The sequence below is a fragment of the Myiozetetes cayanensis genome, unplaced genomic scaffold, assembly GCF_022539395.1.
Source record: "Myiozetetes cayanensis isolate MyiCay16 unplaced genomic scaffold, myiCay2020 scf4, whole genome shotgun sequence".
NCBI lineage: Eukaryota > Metazoa > Chordata > Aves > Passeriformes > Tyrannidae > Myiozetetes > Myiozetetes cayanensis.
In genome coordinates this window covers 10363533-10379780 of record NW_026087631.1, presented here as the reverse complement: position 1 = coordinate 10379780, position 16248 = coordinate 10363533, and the positions used below count along the sequence as shown (strand labels likewise).

At 34.2% G+C, this 16248-nt stretch overlaps 1 protein-coding gene across 6 annotated transcripts in view; it reads right to left on the bottom strand.

Annotated features, from left to right (window-relative positions):
* The window catches only part of LINGO2 (leucine rich repeat and Ig domain containing 2), a 490471-nt gene that overhangs the window by 231634 nt on the left and 242589 nt on the right, over window positions 1-16248 (bottom strand). For 5 of the 6 annotated variants that reach the window (XR_007630550.1, XM_050329379.1, XM_050329377.1 and 2 more), the window contains one exon: window positions 640-723. The exons of the other annotated variant lie outside the window; for it this stretch is intronic. The gene's annotated coding sequence lies outside the window, so the exon portion shown is untranslated. The remainder of the gene's footprint in view (window positions 1-639; window positions 724-16248) is intronic. 6 annotated transcript variants of the gene reach the window in all.

The window sequence follows — 16248 nt, the reverse complement described above, 5'->3', positions numbered from 1 at the left end:
CTTGTGGTCAGGGAAAAGCGTGGTGGGCAGAGGTCCATCCACCATTGTTTTTCATTCTCAGGCTTGGTGAGCATTTTGCATGTAAATCACCCTCTTTTGTGCACTTTTGTTATTAATATTTTTGCTGTTACTGTTTTTCATATCTCATTACTACTTCCAGCAATTGTTATTATCTCAAACCATAATCTTTGACTTTTGTGTTCCACCTGAGGGATGGTGGAGGAATGGTTGTGGTTTAGAGTGCCATTCCACAGCCATTGATAGAATAAATAAAGCCGAAAAATAACATTTTAAAAACAGACTCCTCAGTTGATAAAATTTTTTAAATTGCAAAATCTAGCCTTGACAAGACAGGGCAAAATATGTGAGCATTGCATACACTCTTAAAGGGTTATAAAATAATTTTATGTGCTAACTACTTTGGCTGGAGACTGAATCATGGAATTCATGACAAAACTACATCTCAAAATGTTACTGAGATATTGAGCACTTTTGTCTTGTTAACACAGAAGACAAAGTTTAAGATGTTAAAACACAGAAATATTACTTCAAGAACAAAACCAACAGAGATCTTACTACAAACATAATGTGAACACCAGTGGGAAAACCATCACCAATGGAAAAAAACCCAAAACTTACGAGGTCGGCACTGCTCATTTTTCACACTTGTGGTTAAAGTCCTCCACTACTTCCCTCATTCAGACAATTTATCTTCATATCAATCTGATAAGAAAATAAAAAACATAACCCTCAACAAATAAAACAATATAAAATAAAACAAAACTATTAACAAATTAAAAATAGTTCAAAAAAAAGAAGATATACCCTGGAAGCAAGATTATCATATGGATACACAAGAAATGGTAGTTCAATTTTTATGAACTGTATGCCATGCTTTCGGTGTGTACTTTTCACTAAAAAGAAAACAGAAACTCCTTCTCTCCTCTCCTATCACATCCTGTCCTAAAGATTGCCAGGATTTCCAAAAAGGCATATTCTTACTAAAAGCATTTACTACTAATAATACAATGTACAGTGAACCCACAGAAATGAGGCTGTCAAACTGTAGGAGAAACAATGGGGGAAAAAAATGAAAAGAAGAATCATTGATTGCCAATATTCAGAGCAAACCTGTGAGAGTTCTATCCTTTTGTTAAAGTCTAGTATAGAAACCACGACTGCTTTCATAGAAAGAGAGATTTTTCTTCAAATACATTTTACTTGACAATTTTAACACTAGCTTATGCTATATCACAGAATCATGGAATAGTTTGGGGCAGAAGGAAGAGAGAAACTGGAAGGGACCTTTGAAGGTCATCTAGTCCAATCCCTCTTCAATGTGGAGGGACATCTTCAACTAGATCAGGCTGATCAGAGACCTGTCAAACTTCAACATCAAACCCCCTCCCCTTCCCAGCATGGGGCATCTACCACCTCTCTGCAAAACCTGTTCCAGTGTTTTAGCACCCTCATAGTATAACAGTTCTTTCCTATATTTAATTTAGGGTGACCCTCCTTTGGTTTCCAGCAATTACCTCTCTTTCTATCACTACATGGCAGTGTAAGAAGTCCCTCTTCAGCATAAGTTGCCTCTTTTAGGTAGTCAAAGATGCTCTAAGGCCTCCTCATCTTCTCCAGGCTGAACAACGTCAACTCTCTCAGCCTGTCTTCCCAGAAGAGGTCTTCCAGCCCTTGGATCATTTTCACTACCCTAGTCTGCACTCACTTTAACAGGTCCAAGTACTTATGATGGGGTCCTCAGAGCTGGATGCAGTACTCAATGTGGGTTCAAACTTACGCTGTGGAAGGGCATCTTCTTTTTTGGTACAGTTTATGACTATTTGAAAATAGATCTGATATTTTCCTGCTGAGTTTGACTTATTATTACACCACTGGTTTACTACTGTGGCGTGTAGTTCAGTAGCGTAATTTCAGTAACTTTGCAACTCTGTAAATCTTACATATTCTATGTTATTTAGCTTTATTTAGTTCTCTTTCACAAACACTGGCATTTGAGGTATTTTCTCAAAATCTATTTCCTCTAGAGCGAAGTTTCAGTGTAGAAACCTCCCCCAGCTCTTTCACTAGAACCACCTATCCAAAGACACAAGATAACTTCCATGATACTTTCCTAGTGACCTAACAGATACAGCAATAGAGGGAATTTCCTCCAATCCTCAAGTCTGAGTAACCATGTTATATGGTCTATATAAATAATAAAGTCTCCAGACAAATAGCAATAATGGAAGCACTGTTCCAGATCCACGCTTTTATCATATTAGATATCTATTTTAAAGTTTACATGTGTCTGAGGCCAATTAATACTCATTTGTTCCTGAATATACTTAGTATAACTCTTGCAAATAGAAAAAGATCCAAATCTCTTCCTAATATGTGACTGGAATTGAGCAGATTAAAAGAAGAGATCAGAATAATCAGAAAGTAATGAAATAAAAGCAAAAAAGCACAAACTCCTCAGAGCCCAGAAAGGTAGCAGAGTCAAGAAGCAGCATTAGTATAGACTGCAAGCCCTTAAAAAGGTTTGTAATCAGTCGTTTCAGAAATATGTGTTATAGTATAGTTCAGAATTCATTCATGACATAAAGCAGAATTTTTAGCATCTTAGGTGAATGAGAGTATATACTGGCACTACAAGAACTTTTTCTTTCTTTTCTTTTCTTTATGGAGATAAAGAAAAAAACCACACAAAATCAAACAAAAAACCAGCAGCAGAAAACCTCGATACCAAACCATACTTCAGATTTTTCCATAAAGATGTAAAGACATGACTGGTTGAGAAATAAGATAATTGCTTATGACTTTTAAAAGTTTACTAAATGTACAGGTGACATTCAGCTCAGACCTTTAAACTACCAGCTTCGGAATCAAGGAGCATTTACCAAGAGCTTGCTCAGTTTATACAAGAATCCTCACTTTCCCTTAGCAATACTGGAAACAGACTACTGTTGAGCTTAACATCTGGTCTGAACAAATAAATTCTCAGAGTGAAAAAAATCACATTTTTTGCTAAACCATTTAAGTGTCTTCCCAGCTGAGAAATCAGAAATATCTTACCATAAAGCAATGTGAAAAAAATTACTGATGGCATGATAAACATTTGAATCAGGAGCCATAATTTTAATTTTTGAGTTTTTTATTTGCTATGCTGTCATTTTATTTTTTACCTTATCACAACTAGGAGTGTTGAGTAGTAATCTGTTATCTTACTCACTAAACAGTACCTATTGATTTCAAAGGGACTATTTATAAACAAAACCACTTTTCCAGTGTAATCAAAGAACGTTGAGGCTTGATTTTAATTGTGTGACACAGAAAAAATTGAGATGGCACCTGCAGAAACAGCAGCTCTCAGCAGTAAATCTACTATTAAGCTATTAACCGATTAACAGACTGGCATGTGTCTGTGGTCTGAAATCCCCATCACTACCAAAAAAAGTGTCAAAATTCATATGTCAAAATGCATACATTAAATGGAGTGGTATTCCACACCACAGAAAAGATCCCACTCATTACATTAAAATTAAATGGCATATTTTCAGAAAGGATGCTGTGCACAGATATACATTTCAGCCGTAAGGATGAGATGCTGACTCTACCCACAACTGAAATGCAGCCTCAATTTATGACTTGAACAAGACACAATAAAGATCCTGTGGGCAGTGAACTTGAAAACTGAGTATTTTATTAAATTGATCTCATGTAAGAACATTTTTTACTAGAAGCATCACATGGTTTGCATGGTTTCTTTGACCACAAGTGAAGGATTCAACCTAATGTTAGAAAACAGTGAAACAAGATTTTCTATAAGTACTAAATTAGTTTTTCTATTATTGTCAACAAAATGTTCCTCAATTCAGAAATACAGGGCCTTCTTACCTGTGATTTTATATTCTAAAAAGCCAGTTGCCATTTGACATGACAATAATCTTGTTAGAAACAAGAAAATTTCAAGAAATTTGTCCTTGGGATTAATGCACCAGTTCCTGGGATTTCTGTTTCTGGAGAGCAGAAAGCAAGAGCAATAAATTATCTGTGAAAAAATAGAGCCTTTACTGACAGTGTTTGAAAGGGACATATGTTAGTGTATCTATAAATAGATGGATACATTTAATAAAAAATGTTTTTCTTGGGATTGTTTCACATTGAAACTTTTATTGCTCTAATAGATTACATCCTCACACCATAAGGACGGTGTACCTATTTGCAAGTCAATAGACTATCAGTTGATAAAATGCTTTTTTGTGTACTGCAGGAATTTTGAAAAGAGCTTTGGGATAAAACTAAATGAGTTTCAATGTAAATAAAGAAATAAAGAACCTGTATTAAGCAGGCTGGGGTAACCAGACATAGAACAATGAATCACTGTAATGCAAGTAAAAAATCTAAGAAAATTTGTTACATTATGGAGCTTATACTCAAAAAACTGGTATTAAACCTCAACTATAAGCTTTTACTGCTGGTGGTACTGTATTGGGGAGACTGGAGGAAGAAAAATCCTACATCAAACATCGTTCTTAGTAATGCTGAAATTACAAGAAATCATGTTAAATCTACCCTTTCTAGTTTGTCCAGTGGAAGAGGAAAAAAATATACTGGTATTTTACTTGTGTTTTGATTACTGGTATTTTACTTGTATTATGATTACACAGAATATTATATCAGGCCTTATTTCAGCCCTTTTAAAATTTCAGAGCCTTTTATTCCTGCTCATCATTGTCTCCTAGTTACAGTCCCCATTTACTAAACAAGTGCATTATTTTTATCCCAAGAGATATCGTCTTTCCTTAGAAATATAGGGAAAGTGCAAATACTGTAAAATTCTCTGACATGGAGAAGTGTGGGGTCTCACTGGAGGCAGTCATGAGTAGTGACTGTTCTGTCCCTGGGGAAATGGTAGATGGGGCAGATGCAGAAATTTCTACTCATTCACAGCTCATACTGCCAAATACTTCACTGCACAAAATAAGCTTCCCCCACATTTAGAGTTTGGATTTTTCATGTTTCCTTTTCTGATATTTCCCACAACGACAACTCTAAAAGATACCAGAGCATTTTTGAAAAATCCCTTCCTCAGGGGTGTCTTAGCCTTCAACCAGTTTAAGCTGTGCAACAATGATTTTCTAAGCAGACTACTTAGTTTATACTGGTTCCCGCAGTGATGATAGCAGTTGTTCCTACATTTCATGTACAGAGAAACACAATAAGTTACATTCAACTAGAAAAGTTACAGTTATTTCAGACAGAGCTGTCATCTTAGATTCCCAATTATTTTAATTATAGTAACTAGAGTATTAAGAATACACATTGATCTGTTACATCAGGTACTACAATGACTAAAAAGTGTCTTTAAAGCATGGATTATTTTATCCTCTTCTAGTCTAGTAATCTAAATGGTGCTCAAGTCTATCTCAATATCCAACTATATATTTGCCTTTAAGTCAAGTTCAAAATCCAGTCTTCATCTACTTAGAGTGCTTAGGATTTTATGCTTCTTTAACCTTTTGAATCACCTTTATCTTCTTAACTTGACAGATTTTGTCTTCAGGACTATATCAATGATACTAGCTGAACATAATGATTTTTCTTCTTTTCACTGGATACCTTTACCTTTCTTCCAGTGTTGGCTTTCTCCCATCAACTCAACAATAACATAAATGGAAGGAAAGTCAGAATTTTATCCTGAAGACAATTATGATTTAAACTGCTTGAGAATTCTAAGTAGGGAAGATAAAATTTTGAGATTTTTTTGGTCTCCACTATCAAAACATAAGTAAAAGCATAATTGGTTAGTAAAAAGTCATCTTAATTTTTGAGATGCATATTTCCCATTAATGACAAGGTAACTTAAACCCAAGCATCAAAAGGGAGAATTTCACCATCAAATGCACACCAGTCTTCAAATTCCCTCAATGAAAAGTTGATCCTTCTGGCAATTTAAACTTCTCATGCCTCTGCAGGATGTGTTGTGCTTGTTTCTAACCTATTAGCAACTTGCTGATGGTACATCAACACAGTTACTAAAAAAATAAATAAAACCTGCTACCAATTCTTTGAATAAAGGAAGCAGCATAGGGGATCTTACAGGTTCAGTTGGGCTAGTGCTTCTGAATAATTCACCCTCCACAATGAAGGAGGGCCCAGCCACCAGCCCTAAACACAGTTGCATCACAGCGACACTGTAGGCACAGCTACTCTAACATAATAGTTTTGTCTGTAATGATAGTATTTAGTAATAGGCAGAACAAACCATTAGTACCATTAGTACCTTGGTAATGCATGACTTTAGGAACATTTTCACTCAAAATTTAAAAACTAATCAGATTTAGCAGTATAGAATTGTAACACCATCAAATGGTTTAGGATGGAAGGGACCCTAAAGATCAGCTAGCTCCAATCCCCCTGCCATGGGAAGGGGCACCTCCCACTAGACCAGGAAACTTTCTTATATTTTGCAAGTTTTCATGTCTAGATCAGTTCCATTCTGTTCTGTTCTCCCTCTGCCTAAATTTCTTTAATAAAAAGAGCTACAAATATTTCTGTATATTACATTTTACTATACTTATATTATACTAGAAATATTATGTTATAATAGAAATGTAATTATTATATAATTATTATATATGTAATATATAATATGTAATATATGTATATATATGTATATATGTAATATATATGTATATATGTGTATATATATATGTGTATATATATGTATATATATGTATATATGTAATATATATGTATATATGTATATATATGTAATATATATAATTATATAATTATATATATAATATATATATATAATTATATAATTATTATATATGTAATTATTATTATTTATATGTGCAATTATCGTGGGTGGGGTTTCATCCCGCGATAGACCCAGTGGCACATCTTGTACGGGAGATGGGACACAGATGAGTTGTGACCCACAAAATGGCGTTTATTAAAACAAGAAGACAGTTTATATACAGGGGGACACAGAAGGTTCAGGAACAGAGGTGGGTTTCTTACTAGGGAACCTCGAATCCTGTGAGCTAGTGATAAGTGAACTTGGAGGGATAGGCTGCATAGAGTATGTCTGGTCACGCAGGGGGAAGGGAGAGCTTAGGGAAGAATGGAAGGACTGTCCTGGGGGCAGAGACATGGGAATCTGCAGAAGCTGCAAGGCTACGGCCTTGTAGCTGGGTCCCAAGCAGTTCTGCGCAGCTACAGTTACTAGGAGACTTTGATAGAGATCTCTTCTTCTGAGCCTTCCTTGTAGCTCTTTTGCATCTCTCTCCACTCTCAGTAGGCCTCTTCTGGTCCACCCCCGACATGCAATATTTTTCAAATATTTTATACATTACTGATATTAATTAAGATATTATAAACTCTCAATTTATAAAAGAAAGGGAGGATCCAGGAGAGAAACAAGAATCCTGAAAGGTTTAGAAAACATGATCTACAGATATGGGCTATGATAAGTAAATTATTTTGGTCAACAACAGAGATGACATTAAGACATCAAGATTAATGACTAACTGTTTTCAAGTTCCACTGCAAGCCAGGCAGGAAATGTTGAACACCTAGCAAAAACAAACTCCTTGGGTAGTTAAATAAAAATTATACCTGGGATGTAGAGGACTTCTGTCTTGAATAAATTTAGCAACTTGGACATAGGAATAACCTGGCTTTAACAAAGTCTACCTCGAGATTTTGGACACCTGTATCTACCCATTTTATGTTTCTTAGTAATAAAAATCTACCCAAGAAATTAAATATAGATTCAGCAACAGCAGAATTTGTGAGAATAAAACTGAAGTTTATTATTATATTGTGCCTGAACATGCATAAAAACAAATGGCTTTTTACAAACCCCTTTTTGAAGCTGTGTCTGTGGTAACAAAAATTTGAGTTTATTCTCCAAAAATTTAGCTGTGATGCACATGCACATGTATTAGATAGACCTAGCAAAATTCAGCAATGACCTTGCAAGTAAAACATGTAATTATTAGAAAGAAAATCTAACAAAACAAATGCATGCCAGCCTTGCATTGGTTTAACTTAGAAAGCTTATGCAAGACAAAATTTTGTTGGTATAATTGAATTAGCAACTCATACGTCTTTTTTTTTTTTTTTGAGCCTTGAAAACAAATTCTGAGACCGTGTTTTGCACTCTGCCTTAAGCAACCTAAAATGTGCATGCTCAAAAACTACCTTTTTCCAAGTGAAATAGCTTTGCTCCAAGTAAGGCTGAGAAATATGGACATGTCACTCATTGCACTCTCAGGAAGGTGCATAGACAGGGATTTTATAATGTCCACAAGAGGTAAGTGTCAGAAAATCCAACAGCTCAGGTTCAAAATTCAAACTTTGCTGGGGTACCTAGAGATTTTTCTCTGTAATCAAACTGTGCAGATTTTATTTTTTTAACTTACATAGAAGATCTAATGATACATTACATGAAAACAAAATATCTGTACTTTGAAAAAGGAAAGAAAAAAAAGCAACAGAGAAAAGGGATTTCATTTATAAATACAAATGCCTCTCTCATCTTTCTTCTTTTGATCAGTTTATAGAATTTTCTTCTAGATGAAGGCCTTATGTTGCTTCAAAATCTTGAGTCCTTCAGACTACATTCTGAAAATTCTAGTGATAACCTAGAGGTGACCAGTAGCAGATTTTAGAATCCAGCACTGAAGGGCATTTTAGATAAGTACTTAGAGAGCACAGCACATTACAGAGCCCATAGCAAGAGTCTGTAGACTACCTCAAAGTAGTTTGCAAAGATTAAGTTCTATCACCTCCTGCAGTCAGAACATTAAAACATGTAAGTTTGATTAAATATTTTAGTGCATGCAAATAGGTTCTAAATAGACAAAACTAAATTTCAGGGGGTTTTGTTGCTGGTTTTTGTTTGTTTATTTGCTTTTCATTAAAATACTTTAATTTTGTTTCTTCTCCTTGACACAAGGCTTTTGCCACTAAATCAGTTTTCATCTACAAGGTTACTTGAATTTCAACAAAGTAACATCAAAATATAGTTTCTCCAGTATAGGAGGAACATTTTAATTTGTAGTCCAAAAAGGTATGTATTGAAACTTTAGTAACACTTCCAAAGGAAAAAATAATGTGGACTGTTCCACAGTTCTAAATTACTGATAACAGTCTAACAGTGTGACAAGCTGAAATCCAGAGCTATCTGCTTTTTGAGATCAGGATTCTGGGTAGTTTTAAAAGTGGACAATACACAATTTAAAAGTAAAAATTAATTAAACAAGTAACTCCCACACTACAAAATTTTATTCTGTACAATGCAACACACCACTAAAAAGCAGCACTAAAAAGACTATAATACATAATGTTAGCATTTTAGTACCATAGTGATGTACTTCCAAGACAGTAACGCATTCTAGTTTAAGAAAAGCTCTTCATCAGATAGTATGAGAAAATAAGGCATAAAAGGAAGATAGAAAAATCTTCTTAATGGTTCCTGTGCAGATAATGTAGGGTGAAGACAATCAATACCCATGCCTCATTTATTTTATGGCCTTGAACACTTAAAGACAAAATCTTAGTATTTTCTATTCTGTTTGACTTCACAGACCTGCATCAGTAATGACAACACATATTTGCATATTAAGATGCAATTCATATGAATTTATATTAAAATGGTATGTGCTTATTTTTTCCTAATAAGAAAGGTAACACCTACTTCATTAGTCTATTAAAAATCCCATTGGCCTACTAATTTGGTTAGTCATCGAAATGACCCAAGCAATCAATCCAAAGGATCATAAACATAATATAAAATTACATAAAATATGTCAATAATTTAAATATCACATTAAAAACTTTAATAAATAAGACTAACCTTTACAGTCTGTGCAGCTACTCCTAACCATAAAATAAGATTAAAATAGGTAAGTTTTTCAATGTCTCTTTCAGGGTGTTTTAACAATTATTTAAAGTTGTTTAAATGTGATTTTGTGTGACAGTCTTACCACCATGTTTAAATTCCTTACTACCTCAGTCAGATACAGTGCTTAGAAACACACATGCTGTACTACAAACAGAACAGGGAGAGCCAATACATGAAAGAAAATTTAAGAAAAAAGTGTACTGGAAAAAATAGAGCATTTCATCCTGTTCTTCTAAAAACACACAATGGAGCCATTTTATCATATTCAAGATAGCAAGATAGAAACTGGTTAAGTCACCTATGTAACAGTTTTAGCTAACAACAATAGCTTAAATGAAACAGTAAAGCTTATCCTAAATTTAAGAGAAGTAAGAAATGGTTTGGACTTTCACAGTGTTCTCTCTGCAGTTCTCCTGTATATTTAGAAGTATGGGTAACAGGAAACAGTCTGATCCTGTAAGCCTTTACATTAATGTCTTTAACAGACTGGCTTCACTCTTTTAACATACTTGGTAGTGCCACTGTTTTTATCATTCTCCAAGGAAAATAGTCACTACAGGTACACAGTCCAGTAATCAAGTATAAGGATAAGATTTGACCTCCTCTTTATGACAGGTTTCACTACTGCTCAAAAGTCAAACTGCATTACTAATATATTTGCTAACCCATATAGTATTATAGAATAGTGATTTTTTTAGGTTCATGAAGGAAATTAGTATCACAAGTTAAAATTATATTGTCTTTTACTTGTGCTTTACCTTTTTTATGATCAGAGTTAAATCAACAAAGGAAAGCTGCTATTTCACAGCAAGGTAAATGATCCTTACAGAGTACAGAGTTTGTACAAAGTGCAGCACAGACAGAAGTCACTAGAGGCCACCTATAACTGATAAACTCCTCCAAGCATGTGCACAAGGTAACACTGAACACTGCAACTAGGGGATCATAAGAACTTTGGGTGTATATTGTTCTAGGACCATTAAAATTCTGCTGATCAGAATTTATAGTGGAAGTTTCTGTCATCTACCTCCTAAAGTAGATTCAAATCTTGAAGAAAACACCAACTTTTCAGACTTATTGCCTAATATTTCTTCCTACTCAAAGTAAATGTATTCACTTTTACAATTTTTCCTCATTTAAAATTACAGAGAAAGTGAATTTGACTCTTCCACTTTGGCACACTAGACACCCAAACATAAAGTACATCTTGAATGTGCTCTCACTGAATCCAGTCACACCAAAATTTGGTGGTAATGAATGATGAGGATAAGTCATTCATGGAGTTGTTTCCACAAATATTTTAATTTAAAGCTTATAGATTAAAAATATTTTGAGAGGCAAAAAATAAGCACTTCAGTGTTAACCTAGCAAAACCTTTGTAATTATAATAAACTGAAATATTTTATATATCTCCGTGGAAAGCCTCATAGAACTTGCCATTAGTGGAGTCCTGTGGCTCACAGGTTTACAAAGAACAGAGCTACTTTTTAAATACAGTATCTCAGAACTGCAGCTTTTTCTACAGCAATGAGGACTTTTAGTTTATATCTCCCTGGAGATTTCTTGACTGTCAGGGCTTCAACAGAGAGAAATGGATGTTCTAAAATATATTTTTCTGTTTCATATAAATTGCTAGAGAATTTGTATGCTTAGGTTGAAAGAAAATATATAAGTCAAGACTGAGAGTTAAGGTTGAAAGAAGATTTTGGACTTGCATCCAATGACAATCGTAATCTGAAGTTGAAATGGAAGAAGGATGCTGTCTTACAAACTGCCAGACAGACAAAAGAATCTGATATAGTTTCCATTAAAAATCTTTAAAGATACACAAAATCCACTTCCTTTGCAATATTTTATGTATTGCTGCTTGTGTATTCCTAAATTATGGATCTGAAAGAAATTCTGTGGACAATATCTTTCCCATGACAGGACAAGACGCTTATAAAAAGAGAGAAGCAAGAAAGAATGAGAGAGAATATATCAGCAGTACCTGTTACCTCTCTGATAGTGCTACAACCAAAGGACATAAATAATTTCCCTGGAAACCCCTTTTGTATTGCCAGATAATATTTAGTAGTATAGCTACTCTGCAGGGTATCATGGGATAAAAGTAATGAAAGAAAACCAGAAAATAATGACCATCTACTTTAAATCTAATATGTTCCTTCTTATGCATAGGAAAAGAATTTACAGCTACTATACTGTTATGGTTTGGAATGGTATTCCACAGTTTAGTGTTCCCAATGAAACACTCCAAACCACATGCTACTCGCCCACTCACTTCCCCCATGAAGAGGGATGGAGAGGAGAACTGGAGTCACAAAAGGTAAAGATCACAGGTTGTGGTAAGAACAATTTAATGGAAATGGCAGTAAAATAAGAAATGAACAGAATTACACCAATTTTAATAACAGAGTGTGCAAGAGAGATAAGTGAGTCCCCCATGAGTGCTGATCATGCAGAACACCACGCTACCCTGACTGGAAGGGACCTCTTTCACAGTGCCCCCTGCAAAAGGATGGAGGTGGTGTAGAATAACCCACAGGTCCTGGTCATGCACCTCTTGGGTACTGCAAAAATTAACCCTGAACTGGCAGAAACCAAGAGGTAAACAGGAGGTAAAAGATGCAGGAACAAAAGCTATCAGGAAGCATTTAAAAATACTTAAATAACAGTGATGATCACAATAAAATTTTTTTTTTTTTAAATCCTTATCAGTTGTGCTAATGAAATCTTTCCTAGCATTTTAAACTAAATAATGCTTCCTAGGCTTGATGCAAATTTCAAAGAAATTGGAAAATATTTAAGTTATAATGCAAAAACCTTCTTGGTAGATGAGTTCCTGTCTACAGCTCTGGGGTATTCACTTGGCTCCAACCCAGTCTTTTATAATACCTTCACACTGAGTGTTGAAACAGGATCTCAAATGTTGTCCCAGCATTTCGCTTCCGTTATGCAGGTAGCTCCTTACCACAGACTGAACTGTGAGTATTAAATATATGCAAATCCTGGAGCAGACTTTTAATACCTGCCTTTGAAAACAAAAATGGAAAGAATTTTTATACTAAGTGTCAGTTAAATGTCTTATACTACTTTTTCAATTCTCTTTAAATTTTCTACTCTTGAGTTTTCGTGTTGATTAATGCACAAATGCATAATTTCAGCCTGAAGTGTAGGTAAGGTAGAATGAAAAAATAATTATTTTACTGGCCATCACAAGAACTCCTAATAGGCCTTTGATGTACTGGGAATTATTTTTAAGAGCTGCAGATAGGGATATAATGTATCATGAATATAGGCATGAAAAGTTTTAATATCTCGTAAATAGCTGTAACACTTAGTCAAACAGGTTTTTATGTCCTTCTATCAAATATTTTACCATCCTCAACTGATACATTTTTGATCATTTCAATTCCTTCTGTTCAACGCTGGATTTCTTTAAAAGCCAGCATTTAAGGAAATGGCTAAAATAAACAGGTGGTAATGCCACAAAAGCTTTAATATGATTAGAACACTTCAGTGTTCCTTTATGCCAAAGGAATATAATCTAATATTATGTGAATTGTTTAAAGAAATAAACTAAAAACTTCACCTTGTCCTCAGAGTAGATATAAGCAAAACTATCAATCAGTTTTTCAGTGAAAAATGAGCAAAACTGAAGGGAGAAATCTAAACAATTCACCAGTATTGTTTAATTATAAAAGGAATTAATTGTGACCTTAAAAGTTTAAGCATGTTTGTTACTTTTGATTACTACTTGAACTATTTAGTCTAAAAATAGAAAGAACAAAGAACTGTGTCTTTGTTGCACTATATGTCATCTGAAAACATGCATGTCTTCTGAAACATATCAGGAGAATTGCTGTAGTGATTCTGAATCGTGATGCATAAGTTCTCAATTTACTATTAACAACTTGAAAAAAGAGAAACACACTGGATGTTCTTAAAGAACTTTAGAAGGACAGATACTTCAACTTTTCTAGTGTAATTCTGTAGCACTTAAGAAGACGGTAAAAAATACACTAAGATTCAAGCACAAAGAAATTTGATTAAGAAGTGGTATTCAATCTTCCAAACAACATAGTTTCAAGTACTGCTTTTGCTTTAAAAAAACCCTTTTTCTATTTTATTTTATTATTTCTTATTCACTAGTATGATGTGTCCTTATCATAAAGTCTCATTTAAAGAAGACAGATCCTTATATCTCACATTCAGTTGGTTGAAGCTGTGCATCCTGAATAGTCAAATAAAAATGTCAAAATAAAGACACAATGAATTGCACAAAAATGATGGTAAATGACAGAAATTGTCTCAGTTGAGTAACACAATTCATAAAGAAATTTTACATATTTTTTCTTAGTTTTTTTTGTTGTTGTTGTTGGGGTTTTTTGGTTTTTTTTTGTGGTTTTGTTTGTTTGTTTGTTTTTGTTTGGTTGGTTTTTTGTTTGTTTGTTTTTGTTTTGTTTTTTTTTGGGTCAGTAGGCAAGCATTAACCAATATTTTCCTAAATTCTCTTCATTTACTTTAAAATTTGGATCTAAGTTATAACGTTATCATCTACATTGCTTAAAATGTAAAGCTTCTAAAAAAGCACAACAGCCAGCATCTGTAATAGTATCTATAAATGGGTTTTGGAGCTTTGCATTTAATTTTAATAAAATGTAAGCTCTTTATTATAGATAAACACTTCTCTCTTACAGATAGAGGGAACAATATACAAGGAAACCAATAAAATAAGAGTTCCTCTCTTCAAATAATAAATACTGCTTTAAATAGAGTGACACAAAACTCTTTTAGAAGAAAATGTGCATACCTAGTTTCCCACATCTTTTCTTCATCTAGCATTTAAAACACAGGGAATTTCATCACAAGTTGGTCTGAATCAAACACTGGGAAGACTTTTTGAAAAATAAGACATTAGTAAGCAGACATAAGAATGCTGGGAGTTACCCACAGCATGGGCTTTAGACTGTTTAAGTAGGAAATGCTACTTTAAAGGGACACACTGTATAAGAAACATAGTCAAGAATATGACCTTGGAACTCCAAGTCCAAATTTAGTTTACTGAGCTACAGCTCACAAAATGCCATTACTGTGTATACTACCATATGTTGTTTAAATATCTTCCCATACAGAATTAGGTTGCTTCATGAGTTTCTGACTATTTCCCCTAAATGCAATTTTTTCCTAAGCATACAAAATACAGATGCTGTGATTTAGCATGCACAAGGAGGTCTCAGTAGGAAACTTGTATTCAAAGAGAATTGCATAGGCTTACTGTTCAACACCAAATTGATTTTAAAATTGCTATATGACAACCTACAGTCTAAAGCTCTGCACAATTTAGAATCTCTGTTTTTATCTGGTCTATTATCTTTAAGGGTGTAGAGGATGTTGAGACCATCTGAAGTTGGCCATTTCAAAGAAGTGCACATAACGTTCAGCTATTATGTTTGTCAATTTGAAATCCATTTCCAGCTGAGGTCTAGAACACAGATTCAGGTTCATTTAAACATAAACTTTTATGTTTTCAGTCTGACATCTTCAGAAACTGAGCACTAGTGCTCTGTATTTTATGTAGCTGAAAGTAAAAAAAGCAAACAAAACCAAATAATTCTTCTTAGTAAAGAAATATTTTTGCATCAAAAGAGATTCTGCTTGTTTGTCCTTGTGCTGTAAATAAAGTTGAAGTTGTTATTGAATTCTTGTGATTGCTTCTAGTAAATACCAAGGTTTGATTATATATAGCAAAAACTGTATGTCCATTTTTTTTCACCACAATAGTTTGGGGATCAGATTTGCAATATTCACTTTTGTCAAGAACGGAGATAATAGTTAACTGCTTTTGTACCAAAGGATATGAGAGTGGCTAAACCCAACCAGAGCAAAAATCCCTCTGACTGGGGGCAAAGACAGGCAATTAGGGAAGATTATAAGGATGATGCAAACATATCTGTGTCTATACAGTAGGCTTATATTCTCTCCAAGTTTCTAGAAATGTATTGTTCATAGACATCCTAAATAAAAGTACAATCCTCCGATTTATCAGTCTGTTGTGATTAAAGAAGGTTTTGTATTTAATTTCCTTTTTCTGACATTCTTTTGGAATAACTGTTTCTTTTAGAATGAACCCCCTGCTTTGTCAGAGCCAGGGAGTGGGGGGAAAAGAGGAAGACACCATCACAATGGAAGCGGAACTCTCTCCATTTTTTGACCATGTTTTTGGTCAGACATGCACACACCAGCATTTGTCTTAAACCAAGACAGTCTTATATGGATTTTTCTTCTAAGCACCTCCTGAGCATATGTAGGTCCAATAGTCCTGC